Source organism: Miscanthus floridulus, chromosome 17 (assembly GCF_019320115.1).
Source record: "Miscanthus floridulus cultivar M001 chromosome 17, ASM1932011v1, whole genome shotgun sequence".
In the NCBI taxonomy this organism is placed as follows: Eukaryota; Viridiplantae; Streptophyta; class Magnoliopsida; order Poales; family Poaceae; genus Miscanthus; species Miscanthus floridulus.
In genome coordinates, this window is record NC_089596.1 from 76,824,227 (window position 1) to 76,839,827 (window position 15,601).

The following is a 15,601-nucleotide window of genomic DNA, read 5'->3' on the forward strand; positions in this document are numbered from 1 at the left end:
GAAAAGCCATCTTGAGGTTGAGGTCCGCCGAGCTCTCGAGAAAAAATTCGTCGAAAGCCCCTACCTGGCGCGCCAGCTATCGATGTTTTACCACCGATAGCCTGCCACGGGGGTACCCGGGATAGTTGTTCAGGCTTCGACGAATAGTGGAACTCGACGGTTACGCAAAGAGACTCACGATTTATAATGGTTCGGGCCCTCGACTTGGTCGAGTAATAACCTTACGTTCAGTTTGGCGTTAGCCTGTTTGCGTCGTGTTGCTTTGAGTATTGGGTATGTTCAGTCGTTTACAAGGGATATCCTTACCAGCCCTTTATAGTCCAGGTGCTGAGAGGAGTTGTTTGTGTTCTACTCAGATATAAGGTCAGAGTCCTAAGCTATGCTTCGGGTGCCTTTCCTTGTATAGTCCGAATTAGAGTTTTGGTCTTACACGTTGCTTTGCTCCGTGTTCTTCTTGGCAATTGGGTTGTGGGCCTTGTTACCAAGGTCCACTTCCCTATCGTACAGTCTATGGGGGGCCTGTAGGGTTCCCCATCAACAGTATTGTATGCGTTACGTGTTGGGCCAGCTGAAAATGACATTGTGGGCAGCTTTCCGTCCCCTTCGACGTCCATCGGACTACCGAGCGGGCGGCAGCCTCGATCCCCGTGAAAGGCTAAACGCGAGGGTCTCATCGACTAGCTACTACGGAGTACATCTACAAGACTCTCTGGTAGATGCTACTAGATCAGACTACAGCTAAAATGTTTCAATTCATAAAAAACTAGTCCATCAACTCGTGCTCTCGCACGGGTTAGAATTTTTCTTTCACAATAAAATAGCTTTAGCCGATCTATCAGTCAACTTTAATACCAGCCGAACAGGCCTGAAACGAGTCCAGACAAACAGAGAAGGCATGTTTCGTTTTTTGGGATGCGGGCTCACAGGTGCTTTAAAGCGCCGTGCTGGCTAGGCCTAAAACGAGTTCAGACAAACAGAGAAGGTGATGTGCAGCCCTTGAGCCTGCATATGGCCCTCGTTCAGGCAAACAAACATACCCTAGAAAATGCAAGCCGGTTCACACAACGCTTGGACACACCCACACCACAGTAGTATGACAGTATTGCATTTATATATATGGGACACGTACAGTATAAGGACGTCCTCAATGGTTTTCAAATGGCTAGTTTAGCAAGGTTTTTTTTTGCCATTAAGTAGAGGTCAAATAGCTAACGATTTTTAAATAGCTAGTCTAGCATGATCTCTCAGAAACACCTCTCTCATACCTCACGTAACTCTCCACTATAATATTTCTTTTTTATTATTTTTATGTCTCATCTAGCTAACTATTTAAAAATTGGCATGGCGGACGTCCTAACTACACTCTGACTTGACTGCCTGCCCCCGTGAGCATGATTCATGTTATCAGGGGCGGAGGACCCGTAGGGCACTCGCCATACCTTGACTCCACCGCAAATCCCCATCCCGAATCACCGCCTGCTGGCAGCCATGGATGCAAGGTCAGCAGTCTGTTTGGTTGGCTAGTTCGTATCATTGCTGGTTCGTAAAGAAATACTGCTGACTGGTTTGTGTGAGAGAAAAATACTATTTCAACTGAAAATTTACGATCATTTACGACAAGCTACAGACAAACGAACAGGCTGCAGACTGTCAGGGACTCAGAGTAGTCTGAAGATGAACGCGTAGCTGTGAGGAAGATGATAGCTGCGACTCAACTCATCGAAGCGTTACTTGGGCCATGTGGGCCGTGGCTCAGGCTGGCACTTATATAGCCATATGGGCTTTCATTCCGTAGGCTACAGTGCCGTCTGTTAGCCCGCCTATTAAATCCTTTCCTCAACGCAGTGACGTTTCAACATACTTCCAATCACGAATTCACCAGTGCGGTGCGGCGTGCGAACAGCCAAATCCGCAAATTGCTCCTGCTGTCCTCTGCTAGTCTGCCCTGATTCTACTTGCCAAAGTAATGTCTGAACCTCTGAGGTGACCGCCAAGGCCGAGGAGGCGAGCAAAATCGATCAGTAAGGCCTAATGACGATAACACTTTTGTGTTTGTTCATTCACTTATTTGTTTAATTTATGGATAATTACTTAATTTGGATTGGTAAATTTATGCCTTTTTTCCTTAATCGACTTCGCCATACCTCAATTTTTTCCGTCCTCCGCCATTGCATGTTATCCGTTGCCGGAAACTGCAGCACTCGGCGGGATAATTCGAGGTGACATGCTACGTAAGCAATGACGAAACGAACGAGTACTTTTCGAGAGTAGCTTCAATCATTCAATGTGCTCGAACATTTCTTCACCGCAGATGAAGCGGAGTAACGAGGCAGAGGCAAGCTTTGGTGGGGGTCTGAAGGAGGTCACGAACGGGAGAGGAGGCAGTCGATGTTTCGTTATCTGAACTTATGAAGCATCCCTTACGAGTTATACGAAAACTGCAAATAAAGTCTGTCCAATCATGCTACTTCCGCCAAAAGTTTCCAGATTTCTTGCTACTCCGCTTTCTAGCTACGCCCTTAAAATTCGTGCCGCACTCCCTTCCACCTGATCTACTCCCAAGAGGCAAGAGCGCAGCTGCGTAGGCGCCGGCACCGGCACCGGCACCAGCACGCTGCCAGCCATGGCCATCAAAGATGAGGAGCAGCCGCTGCACATCCTCTTCTTCCCGTTCCTCGCGCCGGGGCACCTCATCCCGATCGCCGACATGGCCGCGCTCTTCGCCACCCGAGGCGTCAAGTGCACCATCCTCACCACCCCGGTGAACGCCCAAGTCATCCGCTCGGCGGTGGACCGCGCCAATGACTCCTCCCGCGGCACTGAGGGCGCCCTGGCCATCGACATTGCCGTCGTGCCCTTCCCCGACGTCGGGCTACCCCCCGGCGTCGAGTGCGCCCCGGCCCTTAATTCAGCGGCCGACCGTAAGAAGTTCTTCCACGGGGCCCGGTTACTCCTCCGCGAGCCGTTCGACCGGTTCTTGGTGGAGAATCGCCCCGACGCCGTCGTGACCGACAGCTTCTTCAACTGGTCCGCCGACGCCGCCACGGAGCACGGCGTCCCGCGGATAGCGTTCCTCGGCAGCAGCTTGTTCTCGCGGGCCTGCAGCGACACTACAGTGCGCAACAACCCCGTGGAGGCCGCCCCCGACGACCTGGACGCGCTCGTGCTGCTTCCGGGGCTGCCGCACCTCATCGAGCTGAGGCGCAGCCAGATGACGGAGCCCAAGAAGCGGTAGGAGCACTGGGCCTTCTTCCAGCGCATGAACGCCGTGGACCAGAGGAGCTACGGCGAGGTGTTCAACAGCTTCCATGAGCTGGAGCCGGACTACTTGGAGCACTACACCACGACGCTCGGGCGCCGCGTATGGCTTGTCGGGCCGATCACACTCGCCAGCAAGGACGCGGCGATGAGGGGCGACCGCGGCTTCATCATCCGGGGCTGGGCTTCGCAGATGCTGATCCTGACCCACCTGGCGGTGGGCGGGTTCGTGACGCACTGCGGCTGGAACTCGACGCCGGAGGCCGTGAGCGTCGACGTGCCTATGGTGACGTGGCCGTGTTAGAATCGAATGAGTACCTCTGTGTAACCGTAGATCGGAGTAGACTTCTTTAGGGTTCATCTATTTCGCCCTGGTTGCGCTGCAACCTCGCGAACGCCGGTGTCGAGGCAGCTCTGGCTCGGTGGCGAGGTCCAGTGGTGATCCCATGTCCTGCAGAGGCGAGGCAGAGGTCACGGCGGTGCGGTGGGGCATCCCGTCGCTTGCAGCACTGCTTTAGATCGGTGTAGGTTTTCTCTGTGGGTGGGATGGCGGCGGCTCCGTTGAACCTCGTAACCCAAGCTCTGATCCTCACTTTATCTTTTATATGTGCTGTGCGACAGGGGCCCACCAACCATATTAGGGTTGGGCTCCCCCGATCAAGGAGCAAAGACAAAGGTCCAATAGACTGTTGGGCCTATTGGTGGAGATCAACTAACATTCTTCCCCTTGATCTCACTATCATCTTTTAATTTTATATCATTTACTTTTGTTCATTCCATTACAGATTAGCGCATAGAACATGTCTCATCGTTACGGTCCATTGCCGATAGATTTAACAGCTACAACACACTACTCTGTTCTGAAATAGATACTTATCTTTGGGTCTTTTTTGTTCAGGAATTTTAGGCTTTTCCCTTAAACCCATGCTAGCTACATATTCTCTGAATACCATGTTCTCTGAACATGTTGGGTGGTAAGCCTTTTATAAGCGAATCCACGAGCATTTTTTCTGTACTTATATGCTCAAGACTTATGACTTGATCCCGGACTTTATCTTTCACAACATAATACTCTATGTTAATGTGTTTGGCAGCACCACTTGACTTATGTTGTGAGCATACTATACTGCCGGATTATTATCGCAGTATAACTTAAGTGGTCCATAGATGTCGTCAACCACCTTCAAACCGGTATGAACTTCTTTAGCCAGTTCACCTGTCCATTGCCTCATAACATGTTACAAACTGTTATATATTGTGGACGATGTATTGACGGTTTGCTTTGAGCTTTTTCATGAAATAGCTCTCCTTGCGAGAGTGAATACATATCCAGACTTGGATTTTTTTATCATCTTCCGTATAATCAGAATCTGAATATCCCACTATATAGAGTGAATCAGATCTTCTATACGTCATCATGAGGCCTTTCGTTCCTTGCAAATAATGCAAGACTTTTTTTTATCAATTTCTATTGTTCTATTCTAGAATTGCTCTAGAATCTACCAAGTAACCCGGTAACAAATGTCAAGTCAGGGCGCGTACATACTTGAGCATGTTGCAAGCTTCCGACAGCTGAAGCATATGGAACCACTTTCATTTGATTGAGCTCATATTAGTTCCTAAGGCATTGAAAATCCCCATATCCGTCGCCCTTGACTATAGGAGCAGGTGAGGGACTATATTTGTGCATACTGGATTTCTTTAAAATTCTTTCTATGTATGCCTTTTGTGACAGTTCTAATACCCCTTTTCTTCTATCTCGGTGAATTTCGATCCCTAGAACGAACGAGGCTTTACCAAGATCTTTCATATCAAATTTTGAGGACAAAAACTTCTTTGTCTCCAGTTGTAGACTGACATCACTACTAGCAAGTAAGATATCATCCACATACAGGACAAAGAAGATAAACTTCTCATTCTTAAACTTTGTATAGACACAATTGTCCTCTACATCTCTTTAAAACAAAAAATTCTTTATTGTCTGATCAAACTTCAAATACCATTGTCTTAAAGTTTGTTTTAATCCATAAATGGATTTCTTTAGGTGGCATCTCGTTCGTTCTTTTTCTTCCATGACAAAACTTTTTGGTTGTGCCATGTAAACATTTTCCTCTAAGTCCCCGTTGAGGAATGTCGTCTTTACATCCATCTGATGTAATTCTAAATCGTAATGTGCTATTAATGTCATTATGATTCTAAAGAAAACTTTACATGAGACTGGAGAAAAGGTCTTGAAAGCATCTAGGCCCCTAGTAGGGTTTTAGTGATTAATGACAATACAAGATTACTATGTCTAACGTGTGTTTTGGAAAGGAAATTAAGTTAGGTCATGGTAATGGAGACCGATTGGGCAATCAAGGTGGTCATGCCCCTATGATGGAAATCGTTTCGATTTTCAAAGGATGGACGACAAGGTTAAGGATGACTAGTTCTAAGTGTCGATTAGAGTTGGAGAGACACTTAGAGTAGTTTAGGACTTTGTTTTTTCTTTGGCCGTACTATTAAGGGGGGTATGGATAGGTAGCTTGATGTAGGTGAGTCTAGTGAGTTAGGTGTGGTGCACACTTATTAAAATTAGTGCTAGGTAGCTCCTACATATGCCTCAGATCTAATGGAGCAAACTTCATTCACGTATGATCGAGCATTGGAAGTGAATGGAGGATCAAATACTGACCGAACACTGGCTTCAGTGTGACCGGACGCTGGCGTAGAGTCCGATTAGTGCATTTGACTAAGGTGAAATCGTTTGGTGTGACCATACACTGGAAGATCAAGTGACCAGACGCTGAAAGCCAGCGTCCGGTCGACTTCATTAAGGTTCTAGAGAGGGAAATCATGACCAGACACGTCCGGTCACACTGTAAACACTAGAGTTCGGGGTATACTGACCGGAGCGTCTGGTCACCCCGCAGAGGCACATAACGGTTCATTTTTCAGCCGATGTTATAAATACCACCCTCCACTCATGTGTGGGGGTACTTTTGCTCACTTCAATAGCTGAGAAACACCTTAGAGAGTGCTAAGAAGAATAAGGTCCTAGTGAGGTGATTGAGATTTGAGAATACCAAAGAGAGCCCTCGTTAGTGAAGATCAAGAGTAGCAAAGTGTGCATCCACCTTCTCATTAGGCTTGTCGTGGTTAAGTGAGAGTTCGTGCTTGTTACTCTTGGTGATCGCCATCACCTAGATGGCTTGGTGGTGATTGGGAGTTCGGTGATCACCCGACAGAGCTTGTGGGTAACCCAACTCACGTTGTGAGCGGTTGTGGGTGATTCACCACGACAGAGTGTTGAAGAATCAACCCATAGAGAGCACTTGATCCTTATGCAGATAAGGGGGAGCTACACTCTTGCGCAGGTGCTCCAACGAGGACTAGTGGGGAGTGGCGACTCTTCGATACCTCAACAAAATATCGCTGCATTCCTTTCCTCTCTATTTACTTTGAGCAATTCAATTCATGTCTTTACATTCTTAGAATTGCCATGCTAGAGTATGATTAAAACTTAGGTTGCAAGTTATTTGTGCAGTAGAACAATTAGGAACACTTTCTAGGCACAAGGGGTTAATTGGGCTAACCATAGGATTTAATTATTGCGAAGAAAGTTAGAATTAGCCCAATTCACCCCCTCTTGGGCATCTTGATCCTTTTAATTGGTATCAGAGCCTCGTACTCATGTTTTTAGGCTTAACTGCCTAGAGCAAGATGTCTCACGGGGATGGACCTCCTCCTATCTTTGAGGGAGATGATTTTCCTTATTGGAAAATTTGCATGGAGGCGTATCTAGAGGCTCTAGATGTTGGTATACTTAGAGCCGCCTCACAAGGCTTCCCAAAACCTTGGGATACTACTAACCTACAAGGCAATGAGGTGAACTATAAGAAGTGGAATGCAAATGCTTGAAACACTATCTTTAGAGGCCTTTGCAAAGATGTGTTCAATTGTGTGAGAAACCATAAAGACGCCCATGCACTATGGTCGAACGTTTGTGCGCTCCATGAGGGAACTAAGAGTGAGCGTGAGGAACGCTATCATCTTGTCATAAAAAAGCTCAACTCTTTTGAAATGCTTCCTAAAGAATATGCTAATGAAATATATTCATGATTGAATGTTCTTGTAGAGGAAGTTAATGGGCTTGGACTCACTCAAATGCAACCATCTAATGTTGTAAGAAGGATCTTGAGTGTCCTTCTCATTGACAAATATGGGCATATTGTGACCGTGCTACATCAAGATGATCTTTCCACCGCTACACCGACATAAATCTTGAAAAAGATTAATACTCATGAGATGTATATGCACATCACACCTCAAGATGGCTCATCCTCTACAAAGAAGAAAGAAAAAGATTTAGCATTCAAGGCTAGCCAAGAGAAAGGCAAAGCAAGACTTGAGTATGAGAGCTCAAGTGAAGATGAAGTTGATGATGAAAGTCTTGCCCTCATGATAAATAAGACCGCCAAGATGCTAAAGAAGCTCAACAAGAGTGGCATCAAGTTTGATGGCAAGAAGAAGAAGTTCTTCACAAGCTCTAGAAGGAAGCCAATCTCCGAGGTGGATTGCTATAATTGTGGAGAGCTTGGTCATCTAGCTCATCAATGCACAAAGCCTAAGAAAGACAAGTTCAAGAACAAGAACAAGGGCAAGAAAGATGACTCAAGCAATGAAGATGAAGATGAGAAGAAAAAGAACAGGCCATATAAGAAGAGAGATGACAAGAAGGACTTTCACAAGAAGAAGAAGAGTGGAAATGCTTATATCGTCGGTGATTGGCTCATGGACATTGATTCATCTAGTGGATCATCCGATGATAAAAGTGACAATGAGAAGGTGGCCGCCATTGCTATTGATTCATCATCTTCATCGCCACCACCGCCATCATCCTCTATACACCTATGTCTTATGGCCAAGGGTGAACGCAAGGTATCATATGATGATGATAGTAGTGGTGATGATCATGCTCATAATGATGATAGTGATAGTGATAGCGATGATGAATATGAGTCACCTACCTATGATGATCTTGCTAAATTACTATAGAAATACACTAAGATCATTATAAAGACTAGAGCTAAAAATGAAAAGCTTGAGATTAAGAATGATTCTCTTTTAGCTAAATGTGAGATAGCCAAAAAGGCTAGTGTTGAGCTTAGAGAAGCAAATGATGCTATGTCATCCAAACTCAAGGAGCTCAAATCTTCTAAGAAAGAGCTTAAAGATAAATATGATAAACTTGAGTGGGTGCACAAAGAGCTCATCACTAGCCATAACAAGCTAAAGGATGAATATACTACTCTTAAGGTTAATCATGATACCCTTGTTATTGCTTTAGAATTTTTACTTAATGAGCCACATGAAGCCACTAATGATGTTGTTAAAATTGATATAGCTACATCATGTGATGATCTTATTGATGAGAGCATTGAGCAAGGATCTAGTGGCAAAGGCAAGCAAGTGGTTGAGTGCAATGACTATGATGAGTATGTCAAGCTCAAGCATGACAATAAAAAGCTAAAAAAAGAGTTTGAAGAGCTCAAAACCCACAACACCATTGTGCTAGAAACTCTTGATCATGATGGCAACTTGATTCTTGAGAATAAGAAGCTAAAAGAAGAAAACAAGAAACTCAAGGAAGAAAGAAGCAATGTTGCACTCAAGGAAGATAAAAGTAGTGATGCACTCAAGGAAGAGAACAAGAAGTTCAAGTTAGAAAAAGAGCATCTCAAGATTGAATTGAGCAAGTTCACTAGAGGCAAATATCTTCAAAGTGAGCTCCTAATAAACACCGTCATAAAGATGAATAGAAGTGGCATTGGGTACATGGCAAACAAAGAGAAGAAGGCTCAAGCTCAACAACAACAATCAAAGCCAAAGCCAAAGAGATATTTTGAGTGTGGACAAGAAGGCCACTTTGCTCATGAGTGCCAAACTCCACCACCACAACCCTTGCCTAAGCATGCTAGACCCTTTGCCTTCAATGCTCACTATATGCTTAGAAAGGATTCTAGTGGAAAGATGAAAGTGATATTCTTAGGACCTCCAAATAAGAATAGATCTAAGAAAATTTGGGTTGCAAAGTCACTTGTTGAGAAGGTGAAGGGCCTCAACAAGTTTGGGTTCCTAAAGCTAGATCTCTTGTATGTAGGTGAACTACAAAACTGGTGGAAGTCATTGGGTTATTGATAGTGGTTGCACACAACATATGACCGGTGATCCTCATATGTTCACCTCACTAGATGAAGAAGTAGATGGGCAAGAAACAATCAAATTGGAGATAACTCAAAGGGCAAGGTTAAAGGATTTAGGCTATATGTTGCTTCATTGAGTTTCAACTTGCTATTCATTGGACAATTGTGTGATCTTGGCTTCAAATGCTTGTTTACTGAGAAGGAGGTTGTTGTGTCCAAGAAGGATGATGATCATGTGATATTCAAAGGATTTAGATACAACAACCTATATCTAGTGGACTTCACCTTTGAAGATGCAAACTTGAAGACATGCCTATTCACTAAAACAACACTTGGGTGGCTATGGCATAGAAGACTTACTCATGTTGGGATGAGCTCACTCAAGAAGCTTATGAAGAATGATTTGGTGAGAGGGTTGAAGGATGTGAAGTTTGAGAAGGACAAGCTTTGTAGTGCATGTCAAGCCAGTAAGCAAGTTGCAAATACCCATCCAACAAAAGCTTTTATATCAACCGCAAGAGTGCTAGAACTCCTTCACATGGATTTATTTGGACCAATAACATACAAGAGTTTGGGAGGAAATCTTTATTGTCTTATGATTATTGATGATTATTCAAGGTATACATGGGTATTCTTCCTTCATGACAAATCTGAAGTTGCATCTTGCTTCAAGAAGTTTGCCAAGAGAGCACAAAATAAATTTAAAGTGAAGTTTAAGAAGATAAGAAGTGACTCATGCAGTAGAAGCAGTAGGCCATGCATCAGCAGTAGATACTCATGCAGCAGTAGCTCCTTGGATTTATGCAGCATGTTGTGACTGCTATTGGGGCTCCACCGCCACAGCCTTTGCCCCAGCTTGGTCAGACTGCCACTACCTCGATGACTCTAGCATTATAGCCTAGTGGGCTTCAGAGTCAGGGATAGCCACCAGCACAGTTTGCTTCTCCTACAGAGCAGGTGTCATAGTATTTTGCTACATCACTGCTAGCTCCACAGTTCACACCGCTTCAGATGGGCTTTACACCAGATGAGACACCCTCGCTGCTAGTGCCAAAGACCATAGTGTCTAGGAGCCTTAGTGCTTCCTTTAGTAAGTTGATAGGGATGCCTACTCCTCCATATCTACATGTCCCAGGTCCTTCTACAGTTGCACCTGTTACCGGGACTATAGAGACGCTCCCTTTCTCAGTGGCATCATCAGAGCCTACTATAGTTCTACCAGCTCAGTCTACAATAGCTCCAATTCCTAATCCGACCTAGACTGCTACAACACCAATTACAGCTATAGAGGGTCAGGCTGCTCAGAGTTCCAGATCAGATGATGATGCTAACCAGTTTCAGCTTGCTCCTCATACTTCAGCGCCTGGCTTGTCCGCTGCAGCCCTGCCGACCGACCCTTAGGTTTTGGTGTTTGACGTCAAAGGGGGAGAGGGTTCGAGTATGATAGATTTAGGGGGAGTGACATATTTAGGGGGAGCTTAGTTATCTTATTAGCTATGTATTTAGGGAGAGCTTAGTTATCTTATTAGCTTATATATTACATTTGGAGTTTTTATGTGTGATACACTATTATGCATTCATCGTGTGTTTACTTTCATGCATTGAACTATATATATGTGATAGTGATATCTACGTGTCCGTGATATATGACATATGTGCTCTCTACTTTGAATTATTTATATGTCATATCACTTGTGTTATGCTCATTTGCCTTTACTTCCACGTTTTACTCTAATGCAAATGAGCTTTATTACTTGTACTCATGCTTATTTCATATCTTTTGAGTACATCATGTTGGCTTGGTGAAAGGTCCTAATATGGCTAGAGGGGGGTGAATAGCCTATTTAAAAATCTATAAATCAACTAGAGCAATTTGATTAGTATGACAAATAGCGTAAGCAAACTTGCTCTAGCTCTACAAGGGTTGCAAGCCACCTATCCAACAATTCTAGTTGCAATAATTACTTAGGCACACAAACTTGCTATGTAATTACTCACTAAGAGCTCTCAACCTTGCTACTCTAAAGAGCTCAACTAGATGAATATAAATAATAAAGCAAGCTCTCAATTCTAATTACACTAAAGAGCTTGTGTCAACTAGTTTGCAAGAATATAAATAAGTGAGTAAGGTGATTATACCAACGTGTAGGGGATGAACCAATCACAAGATGAATATATAGCCAATCACCGGGAGAATACCAAAGACAAGGGACAATTGATTTTCTCCTGAGGTTCATGTGTTTGCCAACATGCTACGTCCCCGTTGTGTCGACCAACACTTGGTGGTTCGGCGGCTAAGAGGTGTTTCACAAACCTCATCCACACGATTGGACATCGTAAGAACCGACCCACAAGTGAGGTAACTCAATGACACGAGCAATTTACTAGAGTTACCTTTTGGCGCTCCGTCGAGGAAGGTACAACTCCCCTCACAATCACCGGAGACGGCCACGAACAATCATCAACTCATGTCGATCCTCCACCGCTGCTCCAACCGTCTAGGTGGTGGCAACCACCAAGAGAAACAAGTGAAAACCACAGCGCAACACGAATACCAAGTGCCTCTAGATGTAATCACTCAAGCAATGTGTCGGGGACCTAATACCAGGCTACCCCAGGGGGTGGAACCGATAACCACCAAATGTAGAAAACTTCTGGACGCATAAGGGCGCCATGTCATCCCTTGTTTGAGTGACAGGAGTTCGGTTCCGCCTCGCCCGACACCTTTGGCACGGGCTCGGTCTCGCCCGAGGGCTGAGGGATAAACTCCGTCACGCCCGACGCCTTGAGGACGGGCTCGGTCTCGCCCGAGGGCTGAGGGATGAGTTCCGTCTCGCCCGATCCCGGAGGGGTGGGGTCAGCCTCACCCGACGCCTTTATGGGATAACCCTGCCTCGCCCCAAAGGCTCAAGGCTAATCTCCGTCTCGCCCGACGCCTATAGGGCGGGCTCGGTCTCGCCCGAAGGCTAAGGGATAGATTCCGCCTCGCCCGATCCCAGAGGGATAAGGTTAGTCTCGCCCAGGAGATAGGGATTGGCCTCCGCCTCACCCGACGGCCCAGAACGAGCCTCGCCCTGATCGATATCTATCCTTGGTAACAATGGGTACAGGACGAGACAAGACGTTCGGGTCAACCATGACTCCAACGACCATACCCTGCGCCCTGACAGGAAGAGAACTGTCAGGGAACGACAGGACTGATGCTTAGACCCTTCCGGGCGCCGCAGAGCCCAAAAGGTATTACAGGTGCGTGCACCTCACTCTGTAGAGTTGTAGGCGCCGCCTTCAGCTCTAGGACACGGAACCCAACGAAGATATACGACAACCGCTACGCTCCAAGAATGGATTTGCTATCTCCACGAACGACGGATACTCCGTCACCACGCTATGGACCCAAGGGAGCGGGGGGCCCTCTTCCCGACCCCTCAGGTCCTCCAAGTCAGAGAGCCTTGGCCACGGCGCTACACCAGACCCCGACCCCGAATTCTCATCATGGGAACCAGAAGGCGTGAGGAGCAAGGCTGGGGGGAGGCCCCTAAGTCAAAACCACTGTACCACAACCCATACCCTGGGGGCAGCATGCTGTGACTAATCTGACATCCTATAGAGATATCGACAACATCGTAAGCACTTATCTTCCTGCGCACTCATCAGAATGGGGGACCTGACCAGGTAAACAGGAGCCACAAGACTAGGTAGTGTACGAAACACTGAAGCTCTCACCCTTGTAAAGCCAGCCCCTTCATCTATAAAAGGGGAGGCATGTCCTCCATCAAACGGACGGGGAAAAATAGGACCGAACAATAGAACGCACTCACACACATTCAAGCAGCTACGAAGCTCTTGACCACCTTTCAATCCTTCGATTAGAGACTTGGGACCAGTCCCTCTCTCGGCAGTTTGTATCCCTTACTACAGATCGTTTACGGTGCTAATAACACAAGCAGCAACAAACTGGATGTAGGGACATTCCGCCCGAACCAGTATAATTCCTGTGTCCTTTAGCGCACCATCCGAACCTAACACGCATTACTATAAATTTACTTGCCGGTGCTTGTACGAAACACCGATAGTTGGCGCGCCAGGTAGGGGCTTTGCGCGTTCCAAATCAGGTCTCGGATGGCCACCCACGCAATCACCTGGGCCCCGGGCGCACACGTGCGTTTCGGTGACCTGGATTTCATCATCACGCTAGGAGGAGAGCTGGCGCTGACTCATTCAGCCGCCCCCTCTCCCCCTTCCATCAACCTCAGCCGTCTCAGGCTTGAGGGCCCACCAGACAACTCCCGAGGAGTCCCGTCACCCAAGGGGGCTTCCCACGACGCCACCATGTATCCGGAAAGGTCCGTATGGAGCGCCCCGACAGCGTTTCCATTCGGTCTCCGCAACGCAGCGGCGACCGCCGGCCGCCCTTGGGCGCTACGTGTGGTTCAATCACCCACGGACATCGAGTTCGTGGGGGTGATTGAGCGCGATACGGAGACCCTCTACGAGCTCCTCAATGAGAAGCCTGTATCGCTCTCCAGCTCAGATTCTAGTAGGGGGAGCCACCATCCTTCCCGAGAGTGCTACATGACGTAGACCCCCGAGGGTCACGTCGAAAGCGCCTCCAGGGAAGAGGCCACCCCTACAAACAATCCTGACGGCAGATCCGGGGAAGGGGGGACAGCCCCATCTCACCTGAGGATGGAGCAGCTAAGGGCTCGTCAGCAAGAGATCGACGAGGCCGGGCAAGGGCTCGCACGGGAATACGCGGACATCAATCGCGAGATTGAACGCCGCAAAGACGGGGGGCGCGCGCGCGCCATAGCCCGCACCATACATCAAAGGATCCTCACCGACGATGGGGCCTTTCCTCACTTTGCCCGAGCCAGCCAGAACATCGCCACAGCGACCGCTTTGCTGCATGGCCTTCCGGAGGCCGTGACGTCCAAGGATCGACACGCTTATCGGGAGATTCGCACGTTGCTCGAGCGTGCAGCAGCGCAGCAAGCGGAAAGTTCGTTGTCTCGATGACGCGAACCCGACACCAGCAAGCACGCGCCCTCAGTGCGTCCCACCAAGGACGCATCCGTACACCAAACACCGCCAGCCGGCGGGCAGCCTTCCGTCGTCCCTGTACATCAACGCCTCGGCCGTGGCCGCGACGTACGCAGCATCATCGACGCCCGGAGACGTGCCCACGGTGACGAGGGAGAAGCAGCGCGCCGCGGCTATCATCCCCGACGTGGAGGGCGCTACGACAGCAACGAAGACCGAAGCCCGAGCCCCGTTCTGCCCGGCCCTTAGGCTTTTGGCCGGCACATCCTCAACGCCGCATTCCCCCTAAGGTATCGACCGCCTACGAACATTCCTAAATATTCTGGCGAAACAAATCCCGGGCTTTGGCTCGAAGACTATCGGCTTGCATGTCAGGCCGGTGGTGCGAGTGATGATAATTTTATTATTCGCAATCTCCCGCTGTTCTTGGCTGACTCGGCACGAGCATGGCTGGAGCATCTACCGTCCAATGCTATTCAGAGTTGGGCGGATCTAACTGAGATCTTCGTGGGTAATTTCCAGGGCACGTACAAACGCCCTGGAAACCCATGGGACCTCAAGAACTGCCGTCAGAAGGCCGATGAAACCCTCCGCGGGTACATCCGGCGCTTCTCCCGACAGTGCAACGAGCTCCCAAACGTCGCCGACGCCGACGTGATAGGAGCCTTTCTGTCCGGAACGACCTGCGAGTCCCTGGTCCACAAGCTAGGACGCAGGGGCCCGCGAACTACCAAGGAACTTCTGGACATCGCCACCAGTCACGCCTCTAGAGAAGAGGCGGTCGGAGCCATCTTTGATCGCTCTGACGGAAAGACAAGGCGGGACGAGGGCGCCAGCGAAGGCGCCTCCAACCGTCCCGCCAAAGGGAAAAGTAAGAAGCAGCGGCGCGACAACTCGCTCGTGGCCGCAGCCGACCGCAAAGGTGGCCGGAAACCCGCGGAGGGCACTCCGAACCACTTCGAGAAAATGCTCGAGGGGCCATGCCCAAACCATGCCTTCCCGGCCAAGCACCTATACAAGGAATGCGGCCTTATGCGCAAATACTTGGCCGGGGGCCTGAGCAAGGAGGAGAAGGGGAAGGAGCCTGTTCCCACCATTGACGACACGGAGGAGAAGGA

The 15,601-nt window shown here is 48.0% G+C and overlaps 1 pseudogene; it reads left to right on the forward strand.

Moving 5' to 3' along the window:
• Positions 1-2,623: 2,623 nt before the first annotated feature.
• The window catches only part of LOC136515819 (scopoletin glucosyltransferase-like), a 32,709-nt pseudogene continuing 19,731 nt past the window's right edge, over positions 2,624-15,601 (forward strand).